General features: G+C 40.4%; 1 protein-coding gene across 4 annotated transcripts in view; it reads right to left on the reverse strand.

The window, feature by feature from the left end:
- Window positions 1–15,328, reverse strand: part of SVEP1 (sushi, von Willebrand factor type A, EGF and pentraxin domain containing 1) — a 254,513-nt gene extending 239,185 nt beyond the window's left edge. For 3 of the 4 annotated variants that reach the window (XR_013829121.1, XM_079927084.1, XM_079927087.1), the window contains exons 1-3: window positions 15,270–15,328; window positions 4,270–4,457; window positions 2,530–2,669 (exon numbers count right to left, since the gene is read on the reverse strand). The gene's annotated coding sequence lies outside the window, so the exon portion shown is untranslated. Of the gene's footprint in view, window positions 1–2,529; window positions 2,670–4,269; window positions 4,955–15,269 lie in introns of those variants that run through there. The other variant, XM_079927085.1, reaches the window with a different exon arrangement.
- Window positions 15,329–15,841: the final 513 nt, after the last annotated feature.

Below are 15,841 nucleotides of genomic sequence, written 5' to 3' on the forward strand. Positions count from 1 at the left end.
AGCAAATGTTGTCTTTTATTAAATATTTTTAACTTTTAATAGGTTTATGATCTACTTGATTTTTATGAAATTCGTATTCAGGTCTTTTACCCCTTTTTAAAAATAGAGCAAGTCATAATTTCTCTGCTTATTCTGTAAGCACTCTGTATACATTAAGGTTATCATTGCCACTAAATAGCCCAATACCATTAAGCCAAGAGTTATTTAAGAGAGTATTATTTTATTTTAGAAAGAATATTTCTTCTTTGTAAAGTTTATTAACTTTTTTGAGTATTATTTTATAATTAATTTTAATAAATGTCCCCAGGGGTTATGAAAGGGTTAGTCTATATCTGTATGCTCTAGAATTCAAATTTTACAATCCTGTTATATTTCTCTAATTCTCTATGTTATTTATCTTTGACCACTTGATTTCTCATGGAGAAGAGATGCTAAAATTTTCAACAATTATGTTTCTCTTTACTCACATTTGTTTTTTCTTCTTATGTTTTATCATTGTATTATTTGATGCATTAAAGCTTATAACTCATATTTTTAGTGTGGATTTTGCATTTTAGCTTAAAGAAAGCCCTCTACCCTATTTCAGTTGTCTCTTTAAAAAAAATCAAATTATACTTGGTATACTCCCTAATTAATATATCAATTGTATATCAGTTAAGAGATGCTTCTAAAGTGGTTGAAAAGTTTGATCTTTTCAGTAGCTTTAAACATTTTACTCATAATGTTTCCTGTTTTTTCAATGGCTTCCTTCAAACTGTCCCACAGGTCTATGTCATTCCATATTATAAATTAATAGAATTTGAATTCCATAATATAAATGCTATAAAAGAGGATGTGACTGTCTCTTATGCACTTAATGTTTAGGGAGCTGCCTAACTGGAATAGAGTATTTCTCATGTAAATCAATGGATTTTTTAAAATAATGGCATTCACTCTGACAGGGTTTTCAGGATAGGTGTATTTACTCAACAAAACATCTACATGGTGGGCTTCCCTGGTGGTGCAGTGGTTGAGAATCTGCCTGCTAATGCAGGCAACACGGGTTCGAGCCCTGGTCTGGGAAGATCCCACATGCCGCGGAGCAACTGGGCCCGTAAGCCACAACTACTGAGCCTGCGCGTCTGGAGCTTGTGCTCCGCAACAAGACAGGCCACGATAGTGAGAGGCCCGCGCACCGTGATGAAGAGTGGCCCCCACTTGCCACAACTAGAGAAAGCCCTCGCACAGAAACGAAACCCAACACAGACATAAATAAATAAATAAATAAAAACATCTACATGAAGTAGATATTATTATTATCATTATTGTATTATTACTGTAACTTTTTAGAAATGAGGAACAGAGAGATTGTTATTTGCCCAAGGTAAGATAACCAGGATCCAAACCCACACAACAAAAACATCTGAGTTTGTGGTTTTATTTCCACAACCAAGCCAGAGAGAGAGAGGCCTGCAAGCAAAACCTGAAAGTGATGATTTTATTTACGACTTTGTAGGATGAGGGTGTACGGCCCAATACTGCTGGTGCCTGGTGGCAGCACCTCGGCAACCACAGTGGAGGTTGTTTCGACAGCTTAAGGAGTATTAGAAGACAGTCCCTTTGGCAGGCCTGGCGACAGTATTATGGTGAGCAATAGAAAGACAGTGATGAAGCGCACTTACAACAGGCTTGACAAGATGCCAATGGAAGGGGCTGGCGCAAAAGAGCAAGACCGAAGCAGAGATGGCGCAGGTCAAGACTCAGTTGTGAATTCAAGTGCACCCCCCCCACCCCCTGGGGACTTGCAATGAATATGACAGAGTCCAGAAAAGACCTGATTCTACAGGAGGGGACGAAGTTAAAAGCAGAAAATTTTGCTTATTTCTTGACAAATTGCCGTACTTCTACCTGTCTGCTAGTACGGCCTAGGAAATACAGGATCCTTCTATGGGCTGGGGGTGGGAGGGGCAGCAATATTGACAGAGCAAAGGCAGTGTAACCCACTTGGCAGGAATTATATTTGCAAAATCAAAAGATTGGTTTGCACAGCCATGGTTCACACCTGGCCACAATGCTTTGTGATGCCTTAGATCCTATTATCCTGATCCTGAGTCTAGAAGTCTTTTCACTAAAGCATCTGCGTATGATTAAGAGCAGCTAACATAGGATTTAAAAAGAAGCACCCATGGTTTACACATGGTAGTTTTTTATGAATGATTATTAAACAAGTCAGAGTGAACATCTACCATTTCAGCTGCAGAGTTGAAGCCCTAGTTCTGTCAACTGCCCTGAGATTTGTGTGATCTTAGGGAAAGCATACCTCTGAGAGCCTTGGTACATCCACCAAGGATGTACCAAACTTCCCATATTCCAAGTGACACTGACCCTCAAATTAAAACAAGCCTCTCTCTTAGGGGTAAAATTAGTGACCAACGGACCCAAAGGCTTTTGAATTTTGATGATACTTAAATGAAATTCTGTTAGACTAACTAGGCAAAAACAAAATAAAACAAAACAGGTAACTTTTAATGACATAAAAATTAGATTTACCTCAAACTTCTATGTGATATTGGATGTCAGACAACACTGAAGAAAAGTCTACAGTGAAATCCATTGCCTTTTACCAGGAGAGCCTTCAGTAGATATTCTTTGATTATACAAGGCCTCAGCAAACACACCTCCTATGCACCCTTCTCGAAAAGAAGAAAAATATTTTACTCAATCGAAAAATGAATCAAAATTCACAAGATGATTCTGAGACACATAGAACTGATAAGCTCATGAATAATATATAGAATTATCTAAAGAGTGTTGTAAGTATAGCTACAAAAATGGGTACAAATATGAAAATTGTATTTATTTATGAATTTGTCATACATATGTATATTTAAAAGTAATACAGCATTGTAAATAAACTATACTTCAATAAAATAAATTTTAAAAAAAGGTAATACAAAATTATGGTGGGTAATTTAAGGAGTCAAAAAAGTATGGAGAAATAATCATTTGTAATTCTGCCTATAAAAAAGAAAATCTTAGCATTTCAGTGTATTTCCTCCTGCTACATATATGCATGTTGCAAGCCAACTATAAATGGCAAGTTTTATTCTTACATTTTAAAACTTAATAACGGACAAAATCTAATAGCCTGAATTTCTGAAAACATGATTTTTAATATTTTTGCATAATATTATATTCTACAAAAATCCTATAATTTCAAAAGATTTCCTTTTGGGGGCCATTAGATCATTTCTACTTTTGGGGGCTATTGTGTATAACATAGATGTAAATGTCTTTTAATCTCTGCATTGGATAGAGTCCTGAACATGAAATTACTGAGTCAAAATGTATTATCTTTATAAAGCTCTTAATAAAAACTTCCCATTAATTTATACAACCACCATCTGTGTAGGAGAATATTGGTCTATGTCATCAATAGCAACGATCATCCTTAGAAAGTATAACTTCCCAATTTGAAAGGCAAGCAATGACGTATTTTATTCTATTTAGGTCCTAATGTTTTTCGCAGAAATTCAAATCGGGGTATTTTCCCTGGGTAAATGCGACTGGCCAAGGCGTCAAGGAATCATGTTCTGTCTGATACGTTATCTTAACAAACTGTGTCTATATCCTGACTGCACACACCCCTCAGCCACACCAGCCCCACTTACTACCATCCCATCCACTCCTCTCCCACTACACTGTCTGTCCTTCTAGCCCTGAGCTAATGTCCTATCATTGCACCATCCATCCTACAGATGGAAGCAAAGCAAGTTAGGGCTGGAGGTAGGAGCACGGTGTATTACATGCTGCCCATTGACCAACATTCTCCTACAACTTGCTATTTAGAAATGGGGAACCAATTCTTACTGGTGCATTTGATTTAACTCTTTGATAAGATAGACCTTAATAACATCAGGAATTAAATCATTCTTGCAGTCACCAGTGGCTGATTGGTACAAGGCCGTTGCTTGTACTTCATTATCACGATACCAGTTGCACAGAAGCTAATGGACCCTGCTTTTCTCTCCAAGGTGGAATGACAACTCTAAGAAATCTCACTTACACATTAACGTTTACTATTTGTTATTTCGTTGAATACTGATTAGTTTGAGAATTTTTATGCTGTTAGGTTTTTGTAATCCTCTGACTTGTCCTTTGTTGAATTTTAGGTTGGAATTTTTTTCTTATTAGTTTATATGAGCTCTTTGCCCACTATAGTTAGTAATCAATGCAATTCCTGTAACAAATATTTACCCTTAATTTGTCTTACGTAGAGAATGGTCCTACCTCTTTCCTGATGTCTATGTTTGAATTCTATGTGCATGAGATTCCTGGACATATTCTGACCTTGTTATCACTTCTTTTCGAGGGAGAAGCAGCATCATGACCCAATTGATGAGTTTGGGAGCAAAATCTGTGCATACACAGCTCAGTACCCTTTTCAAGTGTTTTCTAATTTGAGAGCAAACTTCCCCCTAGTGAGACAAAAGGGACAAGTTCTATTCTGTTTTCTCATGTCGTAAGTTCAACAGGCGCAGACCCCTAATGTGAACGCTTGGGTTGCTCCAAGGCTGCCTGTGAGTTGACGGGTACATAAGCCTAACTCAGGGGCTCTATGGTAGCAAACTCACCCGTTTGTCACTGTTCGGCAACATTCTCCAACATGAGCTTGATAATAATAAAGGTGATATTTTGGCCTCTGTCTATTGACTTATCTCTTTTATATTTCAATTGGTTCAGAAGTTGGATGGGGGAGACAGATACTATTCACTGAATCTTTGAATTCCAGTAATTTGTTTCTTAATGATGTGTTTTTTTAAATAATACAAACTAATTTTTGTAAAGTCAAATTTATTGCTGCTTTCCTTTATTCCTTACATTGCTTTTATTCTTAGAAAATCTATCCCCATGCTAATAAGATCATTCAGATTTATCTATATTTTCATCCAGCTCTTATGTACTTTGGCTTTTTGTTATTTAAATCTATTTGAAATTAGCTTATGAACATGATGTAAAGAGAAGATTTCTTTTCCAAATAATTAAGAAAACACCTTGGCACACCTTTTTTGAATAATCCTTATTATGCACAAAATTGTAATAACCTTCTCATTTACTACCAAATATGTACACGTGGCTTCACCAACAGCACCGTCAGGATCTGGGACCTGCAGGACCAGGGCGTGCTCAGGGCCCTGCCGGGTCACCCTAACGGAACCAAGACCATCATTGCCAAAGACCAGAACATCCAGACCTGACAGTCTGGACTCCTGCCAGTGGTGCTGAGACCCAGGGACAGCCGGGGAGCCCCAGGAATACCAATTCATGTCTCAGATAATGAGCCTGTACCCCCGCCTCCAAGAGGACCGAGTACTGGTGGGCACAGCCAATAGCCAGCAGTAGCTGCAGCACATCTGTGGGAGCCCGAAGTACCCGGTGGGGTGTAAGGATAGCACCATCCTCTGGCTCAACTTCTCTTCCCTCTGCCGGGGTGGGTGAGTGTTGGGATGGACCACCTCGTTAGCATCTACTGCATGCCCATGGTGACCAAGGTGTCACAGGCACCCGAGACCTCCTCCATTGTGTGCTGGGATGTGTCCCCCACAGCTGCCTGATGGTTACTGGGGTCCAGGGGCTGCTCCAGATCACGTACTGAGGGGCTTGCCCCTGTTGTCCCGACTCCGGGTCCTTTTCTTTGGTCTTTTTTTTCCCCCAGGGATGGGGGGCAGGTGGTAGTGGTGATGTGTGGTGTGGGGATGCTGAGTTTCTTTGGCATTACAAGACTGGACCGGTGATCTTTGCCACATGCAGTGAAGCAACTGAGGGAAACAATAACCCCCCCACACCACATAGAGATATTACATATATATGCATATATACATGTATCTGTGTGTTTACATACATATTACATATACACACAATCATGTCTCTGGACTGTCAATTCTATACCACTGATTCTTTTGCCAAAGTTCTATTTTTCAATTACGATAGCTTCTTTTTTTTTTAATCAGGTAAGGGAGGTTCTATCTTGCACAGTCCATCGTATGAATACATGTTATAATAAAATACCATTTTTAGCTATCAAGTTTTGCAAGCAAACATTAATTAATTTTCTGCAATAAACTTTTATTATTTTGTAAGTGTGATCTCTACACATTGCTCATGCCTCTGAGTCAGGCACGGACTGGACTGTGGCTTGGGCTCCCAGCTGGCCTGCTGCACGACCGAGAATGGTCTCCACCAGTCACAAATTACATCTGTTTGTGCCTCTATTTGTTAGACAATCTGGCACCAGGAACAGCTGAGAGGAAAGATTTGAAAACAGCTTGCTTGACTGATGTGTCTAGAGTTATCTCTAAATCCAAATAAAATGTTAAGTGCTATCAAGAAATCATAAATCAGGCATGTCTCCCTTTGAGCCATGAGAAGATCTTGCTAAAGCTTTTATGACACCCATTTGTGAGAGACTGGCTTGCATTCAAAGACAGAATTTAGATCTGCTTGTTCTACACAATTAATTAGGTCACATTTTTAACCTGATTGAGCTGTGGGGTGTAGCACAGGGCCTAGCATTTAAGTCATGGTGAGGAAAACTACTGGAACTAGGATTTCAGCCAGATAAGAGGAATATAGCACCTACTAAGAATGCAGAAGGTGGTTGATACCAAAGAATACGTTGGGAGAGCAGCTATGATCCAGGAGATGTGTTTGTGGGTAGTGAGACATCGATCAGGATGGGCATGAACAATACAGGGTAGCTGAGCAAAAAACCAGTAGGACATCACCTTGGGGGAGATCCCAGTACTGAACTCTGTGGGTTATAACAAGAAGTTTTCAAGGGAACCCTCCTACACTGTTGTCCGGAATATAAACTGGCGTAGCCACTATGGAAAACAGTAAGGTGGTCCCTCAAAAAACTAAAAATAGAGTTGCCATATGATCCAGCAATCCTACTCCTGGGCAAATATCCAGACAAAACTATAATTCGAAAAGATACATGCACCCCTATGTTCATAGCAGCACTACTTACAATAGTTGAGACGTGGAAACAACCTGGATGCCCAGCAACAGATGAATGGATAAAGAAGATGGAATACTATGGAACACTACGCAGCCATAGCATACAATGGAATACTACAAAGGAATTCTACTCAGCCACAAAAAAGAACTGACATAATGCCATTTGCAGTTACATGGTTGGACCTAGAGATTATCATATTAAGTAAAGTAAGTCAGAAAGACAAATACCATGTGATATCACTTATATGTGGAATCTAAAATATGACACAAATGAACTTATCTACGAAACAAACAGAATCACAGATGTAAAGAACAGACTTGCAGTTGCCAAGGCGGGGGCAGGGAGGGGAGGGATGGATTGGGAGTTTGGGACTAGCAGATGCAAAATATTATATACAGAATGGATAAACAACAAGGTCCTACTGTAGAGCACAAGGAATTATATTCAGTATGCTGTAATAAAACATAATACAAAAGAATATGAAAAAGAATATAAATATATAACTGAATCACCTCACTGTACACCAGAAACTAACACAACATCGTAAATCAACTATACTTCAATAAAAAAGAGAAAGTTTTCACATTTTTATATTTGTGAAAACCCTAAAGGCCAGGTGAGGGTGCAAATGGACCTCTTCTTCAGGCAAAGCTTTTTTTAAAAAAAAAAAAATTTCCTGTTGTATTAGATGCCATCAGTTAACACCAGCTCAGCCTAATTTAGGCAGAAAAGAAATTACTGGAAGAATATTGTGAAGCTCACAGAATCAACGGAAAGGCTAGTGAATCGAACTTGAGAAATGGGTAAAAACCAAGGACAGTTAGGCAGGAGGCACTACGTTAAGGCCATGCCCCAGGAGCAGTTGGGCTCTGGTGACGTCTTGGCACCAGCACCTCTACCCTCTACCGTGGCTGCCCTGCGCCATGTCAGTGAACGAATTCTCACGTGACTTTGGCTTTTGCTGACTCAAGACTGGAAGTTGTGGTCAGGAACATCTGATTGGCTGGTCCTGGTCACGTGCCCACCCAGGTCTGGAGGCAAGCGGGGGAGGATCTGGAAACTTGGGCTTCTTTATGTAAGGCTGGGCCTTGACTCCTTAGCAAGACTGTTGAGAGTGGGAGGGGAGGGAGTCTGGGTGTTGGGTAGTGAAACAAAACAAAACAAAAAAAACCCCACAAACACAAATATATCAGCAATGGATTTCTATACCTGAAATTTCAACATTTTGAATATTTGTTACTTACAAAAATCTGTTTCTGTTTTCTGCAATAATTTGTTTTTAAAAGTCTAATGCTTGGGCTTCCCTGGTGGCGCAGTGGTTGAGAGTCCGCCTGCCGATGCAGGGGACACGGGTTCGTGCCCCGGTCTGGGAAGATCCCACATGCCGCCGAGCAGCTGGGCCCGTGAGCCATGGCCGCTGAGCCTGTGCATCCGGTACCGCAAAAAAAAAAAAAAAAAAAAGTTTTTCTCCCACTTTTTGTGACAGGAATATTTTTTCTTTATTCTTTCTTTTGATAGGGTCCTGGTATATCTCCCCAGTAATAGGGTGCTTACAGCGCCCCCTGGATTTCCCTAAACATCACTTGGGTCTTCATAAGGAAGGCTGGTCTCCAGCTCCTTGATCCAGTAGCCCAAACAGAGGGACCTAGGGCACTGGGCAGCCTTGGCAGGTAAGTCTCATTTCTGAAGTAAATCTCATCTCTCTCTCTCAAAACTTACATGCCAGATACATCTTTCCTGGCGCAGCATAAGCTATGGAAACCTGATGTAACTGTGCCACCTACAGAGGACTGTTCCCCACCTCCACCTGCCCTCATTTTAGCACTCTGAACAGCTGGCGGCCTGGGCTTAGGCAAAAGTTTTCCAATATCACTTTTGCCAGCAGCCGGTGGCTTGACAAAGCCATCCAGGGCTCAGACCTCTCAGGTTAACTACTCTCAAATCTGGCTGGATTCCCCCAAGGCACTTACACCAGTGAATCTGGGGACGAGCTGCTGCCCAAGACCCTCGAGGAGGAGGGTTTTCTTATGATCTGATGGTTCATTTCCAACTCAAGCCCTAGACCATATAAACTAATGTATATTTACGGCATTCAGAATTTCTTCTTAATTTTTGAAAGCCTCTAATTTCTAAGGCAAGAGTTTGCAAGTCAATCCTGATTAAGCTTCTTTAAGCAGATCCCATGTGCCCTGTAACTAAAAGAAATTCTAGCATTTGGATGGTACCCTTCCCTGGTTTCCTATATGAATGGAGCTGTTTCTCCATTTCTTGGCTGATTTCACTAGCCACTGGGAAGAGAAATATTAAACACCTGTTGTCAAGTAGCTACCTTCCCACAGATGGCAAAGAGATCTGTGTTTGTTCTTTTTATATTTTATTTCACCTCTTCCTTTGAGTTCCTGTCTCATTGCTTTCTCTTGGCATTCATAAAAAGGTACGAGGCAAAGATGAATTAGGCGAGAAAAGAAGTAGCACATTTCTCTCATACCCCACACATCGTGGACAGGTGGTTTCCCATGAGCTCTACTCCTCTCCCTGCTCTCACATTTTACCTAGTTAACAACTGCTCAGTTCAAATGCTCTCCTCTCTGGCAGTCATCTCAGACCAGCCTCACCATTGCGGGACCCACATCAGCACCCAGAGTGCCCACCCCCCACCACAGGGCTCTAAACATGCCTCTCTCACACCTATTGTACTCTCCCAGCATTGTCCATGCACTCACAGCATCTCCCTAGCCAGACTGTGAACTCCCAGATAGAGTTAACTGTCACTGGATCCCCAAGGTCAAGTGGAGTTTGTGAAATGAATGAACAGGTTTGGGAAAGAGATAGAAAAGACAAGACGATTGTCTTGTCTTTTCTAGATTGTTCCTAAATTGGTAGCATCTAAGATCTCTCACACTTTATTCAACCAATTTGGGAGGACAAATGTGAAGAAAGAGCTAGATTATGGGGCTGATAACCATTTCTGTTTATTCTGCTAAAAGCATAGTGCTTGTGTTAGAGGCTAACGTTGTAAATAATTACTAACAGCAAATAAAGTATATAAACAAAGCTTTGGATAATAGTTTCTACACAATTCCCACTTCTTTACAATAAATGCCCTATTCTGCATTTATTATTAGAAAAACGAATTGTCCACTGTGGAAGAGCTACCCAGCAGCCTCAAAGCTCCTAAACAATATACAATCTCGTCGTTTATGGCTCTCAGCTGCACGCTGCCTGGAGGATGCTTTAGACGTGAGCCAACTTTTGACGTCTAACAAATGCCCAGTAAAAGACACTTCGAATTCCAGTTGGGCTGAACTTGCCCTTGCTCCAGAGGGCACATAAATGAATAAATACATCGTGCACACACATATGCGCGCACGCAATCCTCAGAGCAGCTGTGTTATATTATAAGTTGGAGGCCTTTTGTTAGTTCAGATGTTTCAGGTCTGTAAAAGCACTCTGGAGAAGAAATAAATATTATGAGTAAGTCTCGTTTCCAGGCTTATAGTGGAGAAACACTTACTAGCAGCTTTATACGCAAACAATCTCGTAAAAGAATACCAGCATTACTCACTCAGCACATGACTGCTAAGACAAGATGGTGTTTGTTTTATTCCCTAAATATTCAAAACATGATTTCATTCAGACCATTTCCCAGATGGATTTTCTTTTCAGTAAAACTAATCAGGATAATCATGGATCATGGACCCACTTTCGTCTGTTTTTTTCTTAAAAGCATTCATCTTTCTTTTACTTTACCAAACATTGAATGTTAATAAAACTTCACAATGAGAGAGACAAGATGTATACATTTGAATTGTCAAAGGAGAGGCAGGAAGCTGGGCAGGAACTCAACGTGGACTCTAGATCATTCCATTTGAGGTTTTGGGCTTTTGCTGTGAAGGCTCAGGGTCTGGGGCTGACAAATTAGGCAACAAGAGGAGAATGTACTGAAGACTGATATAAATGTGAATTTATTAATTTACAAGGAGAAAGGACTCTCATAATAACCAAAATACTATAAGTCTGCCTATCAGTGCACTCTCTTATCATTAAACTCTACGTGAAGCAAAATTATAACAAGATTGTTTAGTGAACATAAAGTCAGAACAAAGGGACAGGGAGAAGTTGATTTTTAATGGCACTGAGAGCCTGATGTGTCCATATCCCTGTGAGGTCTTGTTAAGGGGATTAGAAACACTTTGCCACGCTCTTCCCAAAGCCTGGTACATTCTTCCCCCCTTCTTCACTAACTTTTACTAATCCATCTAATCTTAGCTTAATTATCACTTTCTTAGAGAGACCTTTTCTGGTCTTCTTATCTATGAAAGGGTTCCCACTGCACACTCCAGAGCACCCTGTAATTTTTCTTTAGAGCACTTGCCTCGATTTGTACTTATATACTTACTTGTTGCTCCAAGTCCTGTCTACCTGCAGACTGTAAGTTCCAGGAGAGCGGGCATCATGTTTGTTTTGAGTCCCACCAGGTTTTCAGTACCAACCACAGTGCCTGGCACCTCTGCAAGCATTCAGCAGATATTTGTTAAATGAATGTTCATCCAGAAGCTGCCTGGATGAGTGGCTAAGAGCACAGGTGCTGGATTCAGGCTCCCCAGACTGAAATTCTGGCTCTGCCTCTTAATAACTATGGGAGCCTGAGCAAATTACAGAATAAGATCCCTTATCTTACGATAAGGGAGGACACTGAGAGTGCCTGCCTCATAGCATTCTAATGAGGATTAAATAAGATAATAGGGCTTCCCGGGTGGCGCAGTGGTTGGGAGTCCACCTGCCGATGCAGGGGACGCGGGTTCGTGCCCCGGTCCAGGAGGATCCCGCATGCCGCGGAGCAGCTGGGCCCGTGAGCCATGGCCGCTGAGCCTGCATGTTCGGAGCCTGTTGTCCACAACGGGACAGGCCGCAGCGGTGAGAGGCCCGCGTACCACAAAAAATAAAAAAATAAGATAATAGATGTAAAATACTTGAAACACTGACTAGCACAGTAAGCACTCAAGCAGAGTTAGCTCTTAATAGTTTCTTTCAAAGCATAATTCTAAGAAAAATTGAAAGCCTGATTGCTAAAACTCAATTTCCCTGGGAATTATTAGGATGAGTACCATCGATACTAATCTCTGAAGATATTTATGTTCCCATGGTTTAGCAGACCATCTTTTTGATTAAAAAATCCTTTATTATTAAATATGTGGATATATTGAAACAAGTCATCCTCAAGCCCTTCCAGCCTGGAATTCACTTTATCTTATGATGTTTTGTGTCTATGTACTGATCCACTGTGCATGGGCGACAGAGCTTAACTCTAATGGCAGCTGTATCATCCTCACTTCTGAGTTTTGTAACAATGAGTTACGGACAATACTCAAGGCGGATATTTTATAAAATTTAGTAAGGAAAGAAGAAGAACATAATAAATACACAAAATTCTGTAAGAACGGAGGTAATCACTATTGTATTCATTTGTTTTTCTGTGTTTGTTTTTGTTTTTTTTGCGGTACGCGGGCCTCTCACTGCTGTGGCCTCTCCTGTTGCGGAGCACAGGCTCCGGACGCGCAGGCTCAGCGGCCATGGCTCACGGTCCCAGCCGCTCTGCGGCATGTGGGATCTTCCCGGACCGGGGCACGAACCCGTGTTCCCTGCATCGGCAGGCAGACTCTCAACCACTGCGCCACCAGGGAAGCTCAGTATCCATTTGTTTTAAACGCTTTACTGACAAACACTATGGGGCATGCACCATATTTGTAATAAATTAGCATTGCAGTTTTTGCCCCCCTGCCACCCCCTGTGGGTTTCACATGGGTGCTTATGGGTAAGCGCCTGGACACGAGGAGAAAAGTTACATAACCTCAAGCTGTCAATCAACTTGTCAGTCAAATGACACAGGACACAGGGAGGGGCCACCACTCTAAAAAAAAAAAAAACCCCAACCCTACCCCACTGCAGGGCTGCTTCTGGTTTCCAAACAGCCCGCTCTCATGCTTTCTCGGGACTGTACTTTTGCTCTGCTTAATAAAACTCTGGCTGCTTAAAAAATGCTCTATGCCTCTCAACTGAATTCTTTCCCTCAAGAGTGCAAGAACTGAGGAAATGGCCGATCCACTGGTGACAGATAAGAAATAAGTCCATATACATATAGTCAACTATAATTTTTGAGAAAGGAGACATGAAAACACAATGAGGGAAGGATAGTTTCTTCAATAAATGGTGTTGGGAAAACTGGATATTCCCATGCAAAAGAATGAAATTAGACATCTGTCTTACAAAACACACAAAAATCAACCCAAAGTAGAGTAAGACTTAAATGAATGACCTGAAACGGTAAAACTCTGAGGAAAACATGGGGGGAAATCTCCTTGACATCCATCTTGACAATGATTTTTTAGGTTTGACACCAAAAGTAAAGGCAATAAAAGCAAAAATAAATAAGTGGGACTACATCAAACTAAAAAGCTTCTGCACGGCAAAGGAAACCAATAACAAAATGAGAAGGCAACCTACTGAATGGGAGAAAATATTTGCAAATCATATATCTGATAAGGGGTTAATATCCAAAATATATCAAGAACTCATACAACTCAGTAAAAACAAACAAATGGGGCTTCCCTGGTAGCGCAGTGGTTAAGAATCTGCCTGCCAACGTAGGGGACATGGGTTCGAGCCCTGGTCTGGGAAGATCCCACATGCCGCAGAGCAACTAAGCCCATGCGCCACAACTACTGAGCCTGCGCTCTAGAGCTCACGCGCCACAACTACTGAGGCCGCATGCCACAACGACTGAAGCCCATGCGCCTAGAGCCCATGCTCTGCAACAAGAGAAGCCACCTCAATGAGAAGCCCATGCACCCCAACAAAGAGTAGCCCCCGCTCACCGCAACTAGAGAAAGCCCGTGCGCGGCAACAAAGACCCAACGCAGCCAAAGATAAATAAAATAAATTAAAAAAACAACAACAACAAATTGAAAACTTGGAGGAGGAACTGAGTAGACACTTTTCCAAAGAAGACATACAAATGGCTAACAGGTACATAAAAATGTGCTCAACATCACCAGTCATCTGGGAAATGCAAATCAAAACCACAATGAGATGCCACCTCACACCTGTTAAAATGGCTATCAGCCAAAACCAAGCAATAGCAAGTTCTGACAAGGATGTGGAGAAAACAGAACCATTTTTCACCGTTGGTAAGAATATAAATTGGTGCAGCCACTGTGGAGGTTCCTCAAAAAATGCAAAATAGAACTACCTTATGATCCAGCAGTTCCACCTCTGGTATTTATCCAAAAGAAATGAAATCATAATCTCAGAGAGATATCTGTACTCCCATGTTCATCACAGCATTATTCAAAATAGTCAACATATGGAAACAATTTAAATATCCATCAACGGGTGAATCGATAAAGAAAATGTGGTATACACATACAATGGAACATTATTCAGCCTTAAAAGAAGAAGGAATCCTTGCCAGCATTTGGTGCTGTCAATGTTCAGGACTTTGGACATTTTAATAGGTGTGTAGTGGCATCTCACTGTTGTTTTAAGTTGCATTTCTCCGAAAACATATTACGTAAAACAGATTTTTCATATGCTTAATTTGCCATCTGTGTATCCTCTTTGCTGAGGTGTCTGTTAGGGTCTTTGGCCCACTTTTGGATTGGGTTGTTTGTTTTCTTGTCATTGAGTTTTAGGAGCTCTTTGTGTATTTTGGGTAGCAGTCCTTCGTCAGATATGTCCTTCGCAAATATTTTCTAACACTTTGTGGCTTGTCCTCTCATTATCTTGACATTGTCTTTTTTTTTTTTAGGTAGTGAAATTAGAGGAAGCTTTATTATTTATAGTATTCTTCCATTAATCTATTTTATACCATGCTAATTGTAAAATAATTTGCACTCACTTTTTGAAATATGTGAACATTAATGTTCATCATTTATACATTTCATTATACCTGGAATATAGAATTAGTAAACTAGAAAAGAGAACTGGTACAATGCTTGTTCATCCTATTTGGAGAATAAAGCTGGGGAAAGGAATTAACAATTATGAATGCTAGTTTATTATGAGCTAGATATTGCCCTTGTTCACAAAATACATCATCCCCTTTTAACTTCATCACTCCATGAGAAAGTTTTATTACCATCTTTTTTTTAAGACTATTTTTTAGAGCAGTTTGTGGTTTACATCAAAATTGAGAAGAAGGTAAAGAGATTTTCCAAATACCTTCTGTCCCTACATGTGCATAACTTCCCCCATTATCAACATGACTCACCAGAATGATACATTCTTTAACAAGGATGAATCGATATTGATGAATCACGATCACCCAAAGTCCGCAGTTTACCTTAGGGTTCACTCTTGGTGCTGTGGACCAAGGAATTGGACAAATGTATAATGACATGTATCCATCATTATAATACATAATACTTTCACTGCCCTAAAAAACATTGTCTTTTGCAGAGCAGGCTTTAATTTTAATAAATTCCAGCTTGTCAATTAAAAAAAAAAAAAAAGAAGGAAATACAGCCATTTTTGACAACCTGGATGAACCTGGAGGACATCCCGGTAAGCAAAGTAAGTGAGACAGAGAAAGACAAACACTGTATTTGTGGGGGTGGAAAAAATGGGGAGAGGTTGGTAAAACAGTACAAACTTTTAGTTATAAGATGAGTAAGTTCTGAGGATCTAATGTACAGCATGATGACCATAGTTAACAATGCTGTACTGCATACTTGAAATGTACTAACAGAGTAAGTCTTATGCTTTCTCATCGGAAAAAAAAAAAGGTAACTATGAGAAGTGATGGATACGTTAATTACCTTGGTAGTGGAAATCATTTCACAA

The sequence above is a fragment of the Stenella coeruleoalba genome (genome assembly GCF_951394435.1).
Source record: "Stenella coeruleoalba genome assembly, chromosome: 7".
Lineage (NCBI taxonomy): Eukaryota > Metazoa > Chordata > Mammalia > Artiodactyla > Delphinidae > Stenella > Stenella coeruleoalba.